This window comes from Hermetia illucens, chromosome 5, assembly GCF_905115235.1.
Source record: "Hermetia illucens chromosome 5, iHerIll2.2.curated.20191125, whole genome shotgun sequence".
Taxonomy (NCBI): domain Eukaryota; kingdom Metazoa; phylum Arthropoda; class Insecta; order Diptera; family Stratiomyidae; genus Hermetia; species Hermetia illucens.
This window is the reverse complement of record NC_051853.1, coordinates 39,876,982-39,886,313: the sequence shown is the minus strand read 5'-3', so window position 1 is coordinate 39,886,313 and position 9,332 is coordinate 39,876,982.

Genomic DNA, 9,332 nt, shown 5'->3' with positions numbered 1-9,332 from the left:
CTTTGATTCCCCACACCCGGAACAACCTTTTGCATAGATGGGAATGCCCGTTCAGCTCACTTTAAAACGATTTCATTCATTGCATGTGTTGCCAAAAAGAGTATATGTAACAAACAGACGGGCAGACTGTGCTGTATTGTGCTCATTACTGCAAATGGGAAGAGTCCAATGATTCGTCAGACCCAGAACTGTGGCTTTAATGGTGTTTATCTTTAGATGAATGATGCAGGGAGCAATTGCCATTATCGTCGATATCAATATGTTTGAAGAAAGTGTCCCATATGTAGTAATGGATAATGGAGTACTTCCAGGACCGTAAAGGGAAAATCTAGGTAGAGAATTATGTGGGGAAACGGGGGCGAAAATTATACGGGTCTGGAGTGAAAATTATGCAGCCCCTAATATCATTTTTTCATTGAAATTTCTTTTTCGGGCCCCAAGAAAAGTCCGGGCCCAGGAGAAATCCCCCCCTTTCCTCCCCCTTCTGATTTGGGTACTCCAATGGATGAATCCCGGTCTGGACCAAGATTGAAGGCATGTTACTATTTTAGCACCTATCTAGCAACCCACTTCACCACATAGTCAGCAAAGTCAAAAATAACTCTCTTCTTTTTGACCACTTATAATTCTCGGAGAATACTTAACACTTGTTGCCATGATCAGCACACAACTCGCTCTCCCCGTCAAAATTCAAATGCATCCACACTTTCATCGACTCTCGCCATCAAAAGGGTTTCCCCGGACGGCTTTCCAATTAAATGAAAATGGATTTTCGGGTCTCATGATGCTAGGCTTTGCAAACAAAATTATGAAAAAAGAAATTAGTTTGATCTGTAAAAGCTTATTTTTTTCTTATAAATGAGTGTTAGGAATTGGAAAGAGTATGTTAGAGAAGCAAAGGGGTACTGGAACCTGAGAAGAAATAAAGAAATGCTGCATAGTAGCAAATGCACTCTCTCGTCAGGTTGTCACTGAACAAAAAATAAAAAGGTGCACATGTCGCAAAGCGGCGGACACTGCAACGGAATACGTAAATGAAAGTATGTGACCATTGGGTGATGATCTCTTCCGAGGCCGAAGTCAGCATCCCTGTTGTTAGACACATCCCAAAGACAATTCCTAAATCTACTAGTGACTGCAAAGTGGTCAATGTGATTGCTGGTACACTGTCAGAGAGTTAAAAGTCAAGATCACACTTGTTGAAATAAAATCGTACATGGTACAAAATCATACCACTTCAACAAAAAATTTTACATTTTTCATAAGTCAGATAAACTTGGTAACAATTTATTAAGCCATTTTCGATAAATGTGCGAAAGATACGGAAATACACAAAAAGACCGTAAGCTGAGTTACGCCAATTTTTATTTTAAATACAATCTCAAAAAGAAAAAAACCAACTCGGAAACTGGAAGCTTGGTGCTTCAGGTACTAAAAGTTCTGTGTAAATACATCTATATGCAGGGTTAATTCTTTGTGCGCATCAAGTAGGCCTTAGTGTATTCATGTGAGTAGGGTGACCGCTGCGAGGAGCTTGTTTTCAACTCCTGAAACCGTGAGTGCTGTGGGCTGTGGGAAGGACAAGAGAAGCAGAATCTAGTCGGATGAAGATCTATCTGCCCCCTTTTACAACCAGGGGTCTTTTTAACATTCTATATTCTAGCGTACAGTAAGATCAGACAAAGATGGCAACTCTGACTTTTTATAACTTTGTTAATAATAGTAAGATTCCTTTCAAACTTTTCAACGTGGTGCTGCATATAACGATTTATATCCCTGCTAAATTTTACGATCATAATCATAAGATGAATTTAAAGGGGATGTTAAAATGTTTATCCTAATGTACCCACATGGGGTATTAAATGAAAGGTGTCAATTAATTCTTTCACAGACATATTTCTGCTTTGAGGCAAATTGCAAAATAAGGGAAAAAGAAATCAAGATATGCAAACCTAAAGTGGGGCATTGCACATTTTTGGAAACTACTCAACCCAAATCTGAAAACAATCAGGATAATGAATGAAATCTTGAAAACAGAATTTTTCTTAAACACTCATCTCTACCTGGATACAAAATAAAATAGCATACATATAACACATATATTCCTCCAAATTACCCATGATATTTTTAACACCTTACCGGTAACTGCATACGTATGTTAACGCCAACTTTCTTAAGATGTCAGCGAACCAATATGTTTACTCAAAAAATTACCACTAAACAAATTGTTGGCTTATTGTCGCGCGAAATGGCGTGAAAGCGTAGGTGATCTGCATATGCAGATTTGTGTATTCAAAAGTCACACATGAGTGAAAATAACCACATTCCCAAAAACTATCAAAACCTGTGTTTGCTGAGCAGTCTTCCAACCACTCATTATAAATTCAAGTACTTCCTTAAGAACAAGCATATTAAATTGATTTATAATATTGCATTTTATAAAATACTACGAATATTTTCACTCAACCAAGGAAGATTAGGAAAACTTGCTAACAATCGCTAATGTGAATAGAAAAATATATGAGCCATAGATATTTTCACTTTTTAATAAAATATATTAAGAGTAATTTTGTTTATTCTATGCGTAAATCCAGTGAAATTGCAATAAATTGTCCATATTTTACGAATATATATAGTTTTCACTTAGTCATGATGAATAATATTTAGATATTTCAATGGTTTTCACCTGAAATTTCATTTATATTTTCAATTATCATATTTATGGATTATTTAATTTCCGCGTAAACATTAATTGGTTATAAAAATTTAAGAGCAATTAGGTTAACTAACAACACATGAACATATTTAATCATAATTATAATACAATATATCATAGCAACGCGAAAAACTGATAATAATTCATCATCATCATCATCGACGGCGGAACAACCGGTATCCGGTCTTGGCCTGCCTTAATAAGAAACTCCAGACATTCTGGTTTTGCACCGAGGTCTACCAATTCGATATCATCCCTAAAAGCTGTCTGGCGTCCTGAATTACGCATTGTTCCATCTCAGACAAGGTCTGCCACGTTTTCTTTCCTACTATAGATATTGCCCTTATAGACTTTCCGGGTTGGATCATCCTCGCCCATACAGATTATATTACCCGCCCATCGAAACCTATTGAGCCTAATTCTATTCACAACTAGACGGTCCTGGCATCGCTCAAAAATTTCGTCGGTGTATAGGCTAGGGATCGTCCATCCTCATGTAGGGGACCTAAAATTCTTCGAATAATTCATCTCTCGAACGCGGCCATGAGTTCAGAATTATACTTGCTAAGAACCCAAGTCTCCGAGAAATAAATAAATACTGGCAAGATCATATTTGGTACTGACTTTGCCACCATGTATTTCGTCTTATGTTGAGTGGATTTCAAGAGGATCGTGCCGCTCGCATTTACCTTAGCATCGCGAATCACCTTTTCCAGGGCCCGGTGAAAGAGGATACATGATACATGTCCCCTTATCCCGTTCTTGATGTTGAATGGTCTGGAGAGTGATCTTTCTGCTTTGGTGGTTGGTCAGGGTCAGCCCAGTCAGCCTTATCAACTTCGTTGGAATACCGAATTATCTCATGGTTTTATCCTTGTTATGCTATCGAAGTATAATTTTACCCTTGTCGGATCGGATTTCCCTCTTTATCTCGGTAGGATGAGCAGCGAGGTATATAAGGCTTCATCCTGCTGACTTGTTGGTAAAACTCCGCGCCTGGTGCGGCTGCTCCCTGTACTTTTCGAGTTCACAGACTTGTTGGTTCTCCCAGGCTTCCTTTTTCTCTCTGTGAAGTCGGTTCTCCACTCAACGGAGTTTGTGATAGACCTCGTTCTTGGAGAGTGCAACACATGCCGATATACAGCATTCTTCCATTCCGTTGCGAGCTTATATTCATCGTCGAACCAGTCGTTCCGAATTTTTTTTACCTTTGGGGCTAAGTATGTTTGTGGCTGTACCAATGATAACATTCTACTTCACCTACAGGAACTCTGTTAGCGGCGGTTATTGCGGCATCTATTCCCCTCCTTATATAATAGGTGTTATGGAGGACTCTATTATGGATGACTACAGTATTCATTATCACCTGATTGTCAAAAGCGATTCAAGGTTCTATTGTTATTCGAGCTCAGAGCACTATACCAACGAGCTAGTGGTCTGAGTCTGTATTGGCCACCGTATATGTTCTGACATTCATCAAGGCTAAAAGGTGGCAGTGTTCAATTAGCACGTGGTTAATTTTTTTGAAAATGGTCCCATCTGGAGGAGGCAACATAATTTGTGGACTGCTTTCTGGACAAACCAGGTACTTCCAAAAACCAATTGATGCGACACTGCTGGTTGGATAATCCGCGGTCCGTTATCATTGGCAGTTTTGTGTAAACTATGGGAGTCAACGTATCGCCTGTATAGCATGATTTTGATATCATACACTCGTCTGTAAGGGCGTGAACGTGCGTATATTTCGAAATTTTCCCGGCAAGCGAAGAGCGCATGGCCGTTCACTTATGTTTTCAAGCCGATAACAGGTTTCCTAAACAAAAATCTAGCTTTGGCCTAGCTAAGGCTCAAATTATTGAACTTGGACATAATTCGCTCCCTTGTCGTGTTTTGCAATCATATAAAAAAGAGCGTTTTCCACCTGTTGCCACTTTCGGTGGTAATGCTCCCCAGGCGGAGGTCAGTCATAACCCAAACAGAAAACAGGTTTCTTTTTTGGCTGACTAGGAAACCTACTCCAAGTACATGGTTTACCGGATGGCAACTATAATATATGTCATAGTGACGCTTCTCCATGAAACCGGTCCCTATCCAGCGCACCTCGGCCAGCGGATAAGCTCCTTTGTCATACAGCCAGATCAGTTTAGGAGGTGGGATACACTTAAGTGCTTTGGTCACTGCCTGACTGTCAGTAAGAATCGTAATATTTTGTCCACCTCCCGCCCATAGCTACTTTGAAGATTAAAATAAGCATACGAGTATATGTATTTCCGGGTGATATATTTTGGTTCAAAGTACGTTTTCCTTCTCCTAATGATTCTGCGCCCGCTTATTCTGCTGTTAGGGAGTTGATAGTACACCAAATAATCAGGTGCTGATTTAAACGGTGGATCACTCTCACACTGCCCAAGTTTACCCTGTCCCTTGATATCAGTAATTCGGGATAGCGCTTCTGCTTCACATGTTCCTGTAAGCACCCTGGACTGTTTCATTCCAGGCAAATGCACTCAGTTTAGATATCTTAACCGTTCCTCCATTTTCCGCAGTGAATGAACCTCTTCCACAGAAAGATTTTAATTCATAGAATAGAGTCGCCGTTTCCTCATTGACTAACTCTTCTGTTGCTTGACCTGTCGCGGGGCCTGTTACCAAGACAGATCAGGTAGGATTTAGCATAGTAGAATAACTATACTCTATTTATCTCTTTCCCTGATCTCAGCATTTTATTTTTGTTTTACTGAGGATAGTACAGAGTACGTTGCCTTAAACCCTCCTCCTTTACCTCGGCTTGGGACCAGCATACTATGTTAATAGCATGACGGAGTTCCTCTTCCCCTGCATCTACACATGAAAATGAAAAGATGTAATTTATTTTAAATAATTAAGACTTGCTCTTTCCTTTCGCTAGTAATATTTATTAACATTGCAAAGTCCGATATTTCGGGAACCACTTATTTCCTTCATCAGTGCTACAAGACTTGTTTTCACTAGTTATATTCATTAACCTTGCAAAAACCGATATTTCAGGAACCACTTGCTTCCTTCATCAGTGCTACAGTATTTGCAAGGTTAATAAACATTACTCGCGATAAGAAATGACAAGTCTCAATTACTTCAAATAATTTAATCGCTAGAAATACCGCGAGGTTACACTTAGAGGAGGAGTTGCAGCCCTAATAATAGAGACACAAGTCAATCTTCAGAGCTTGTGTAATTCCCTGACTGTTTTGCCGAGTAGTGTATATCCAACGTATTCTTTTGAATGCACCCTTATTTCTTCCCTACTAGGGACCAATAAATTATCAAAACTCCTTTAATTTTCATAGATACATTTATTTCGGATCGAGGTTTTCTCGCGGTCCTTATTTCAGTATTTTTTAGCTGTTTTAAGAGTTCGTCTACTACTATACTTCAGTAGCAGTAACAGTAGTCCATCCTATAGATAACCTTGATTTGAAATCATAACTATAGAATTGATACTTCCACTTGTCTGTTTTCCTACATTTTACCCATTAAGGACGTTACAGTGTTTCTGGTACTTCTGAGGATACAGACATTCTGTATTTGCATATGTGATGTACTCTCGAAGGTAATTTTTGATGTCCAAAGACGCACACAAAGTTATTTTTTAATATATTCTGTTAATTGCCATGTACCTTGATAAGAATCCGATTCAACTTTAGAGTTGCTTCAACCAAGTTTGTCTCTTCGCAATAGCGTGTCATTGACAATCGTTTAGCCAACCTTATGGTGTTCTTCACCCAACAGATTAGTCTTCATAGCTCAGCCTTGCCTTCTCACTTGCTCTGCCGAATCCGAGTTCTATCATGGTTCTTTGGCATGTTGAGTGGACAGCCCTCTTCGAATGTCTCTCTCATTCTAGTAGTAATCATCTGGCTTGTTTTCTCAATTCCGGTAACGGATTTGATACACCACTCGGAGATCATTACTCTGAGGCTCAGTTCTATTTTGTACGTGGTGCAATATGTCTCATCATCCATACTTTCGTCGGCAAAGTTTAGTCATAATATTTTACGGTATACACGTACCAACTAAAAGTGAAGCTTAATGCCTTACGACGACGCAACTATACACCTAGGAGGAGTTTTCTCCTAAACTGTTTACGCTAGTTAGTATTGTAACCGGATGTACTAGTGTTGTTATAGAAAATCCATTCCTCGACTTTGATTGCCTTGACTGACTTAACCGTTGGCTCGGCCGAGCCCTCTTTACTGCCCTTTAGACTGAGAAGTTGGGATCGGTTTGCTTTTAGCGGCAGATACCCCAGACAATCACTTTCCCTCAACCTTGGCACCACCCCGGGGTTCTGGTTTGCCCGGAGGCATTTTTCTGCTCAAGGACAGCTGTTTATTCATAGGTAAGACATTAGCCTCAACAGGGGGCGCCAACTGGAGCTCAGAGTGAACAGTGCTGACAAAAGGGGCCTACTTCAAAATTGGTCCCACTTAAATGAGTGGAGAATCTGAATCTAGGCTCCGCTTCCCCATTGATAAGCTCAGGTTTGCCCCCCTGCCTCAGGGCTAAATCGTCACGTTCGAAATTTAATTTGAAATTTGGCTTTTGTTTTGTTTTATGTCTTAATTTTATATTTTGAGATTAGTTGGCTATCCATGACCTTTGTTTTACCGACAGACCTGCTTTTGCCGATACAAGGCTAGTTGAAACTAGACATAATCTGGCACCCACAGTTCATCGTTGACGACCACATCCTTAACGCTTATAACCACTCAGCCTTCGGCACGATAGTCGCACCTTGGCTTGAGTTTTCGATTACTGTTTAGCTTCAGGTTTAGCCACTGGTTTCCCAGAGGATCTTCTTTTCTGAACTCCCTCACCACGACAGGATAAGTAATCGTCCAGCGAATTTTTTTGTTAAAATCTATCTTACCACAAATAATTGGTATATTGGAAATTGTCCAACCTGCGTCTTCTTTAACCTGGCCCTGGAGAAAGTGATCCGTGGTACTGAGATAAATGCAAGAGATGCGATCCTCTTTAAATCCACCCAACTACTGGCCTATGCTGACGATATCGACGATCATGAGAAGAACCACCCGAAACGTACAAACTGCCTTCATCCAGATCGAGCAGGCAGCGAATGGTGCGAAATCTTGGGCTGCACATCAATGAAGGCAAGACAAAGTATATGGTGGCAACGTCAGCACCGAAAACCAACCAATCAATAACATCGAACCGCACTAGTCAAACGGGTAGAACAAGGATAGGAGAATACAACTTTGAGACCGTTGATAATTTCTCCTATCTAGGGTCGAAAATCACAACCGATACCAGCTACGATGATGAAATCCACGCACGGTTGTTGTCAGCCAAAAGAGCCTATCTCAGCTTACAAAGACTGTTCCGCTCGAAGCATCTCACCATAGCTCTTACTGTACAAGACTATAATCTTGCCAGTCCTCATGTATTCCTCGGAGACTTGGGCTCTTAGCAAGAAAAATTGCGAACCCTTGGCCGCGTTCGAGAGAAGAATCCTCTGAAGAATTTTTGGACCTCTACATGAGGATGGACGATTCCGTAGCCTACACATTGACGAAATCTATGAGCGATACAATGACCGTCCGGTTGTGGATGAAATCCGGCTAAATAGGTTACGGTGGGCGGGTCACTTAATCCGTATGGATGAGGATGATCCAGCCCGGAAAGTCTATAAGGGCAATATCTATGGTAGAAAAAGAAGATGAGGCAGACCCTGCCTAAGATGGAGCGATGGCGTAGGTCAGGACGCCAGACAGCTTTTAGGGATATCGAATTGGTGGACCTCGGCGCAAAACCGGGATGTCTGGAGTTTCTTATTGACGAAAAGTTTTTATCAGGTAAGATTTAGTATGATAAACGTATCCCAGCAATACAATCAGCATCCAAATCGATCAACACTTGGGATATTAGGGCTCCAGATTGACTACTTGATGGTCTCCCCGCAGAGTTATTCATCGCTGCACGTGCAGTTTCTGCAGATCTGCTACTTTCACTCGTACAGAAATCTTGGGATAAGATAAGAAGGAGATGAGCGTTAAGATTTCAAAGAAAGGCAACCGTTTTTAATGATAATTGGGGGGGTAGCTCCCTGTCGTTGCAAAGATAATAGCTGGATCGCATCAAAGAACATCTCGAAAGTCTGATCGACAACAAGCAAGCTGATTAATGGATCGAGTTTAGGTATTCGTATCATTTGCTCTTCATCGATTTCGATAAAGCTTTAGACAACAACAAGGAGTGTATCTGGTGTGCTCTACGCAAGAGAGATAGAAGCTGCACCGAGATAAAATCTCAGGGGAATTTGATGTCCAAAGCGGAATCTGACAGGGTTGCATCGTACCACCGATATTATTTCTTTTTGTTATCGGTGACGCTCTTCATGCTGCCTTGTCCTTAAGACATGAAGGAATTCTATGGGCGATGAAGTCTTTCCTCCTTCTGGATGTTGACTGACGCATTAACAGCGCTACATCTACTCTCACTGCCTTGTCTACAATCTCGAAATATAGTTATCTCAACACAAAGATCAAGTTGCGATTGTTCTTTGCTAATATTGTTTCTGCGCTGCAGAAGTACCCCATGGAAAGTGATCCCACTG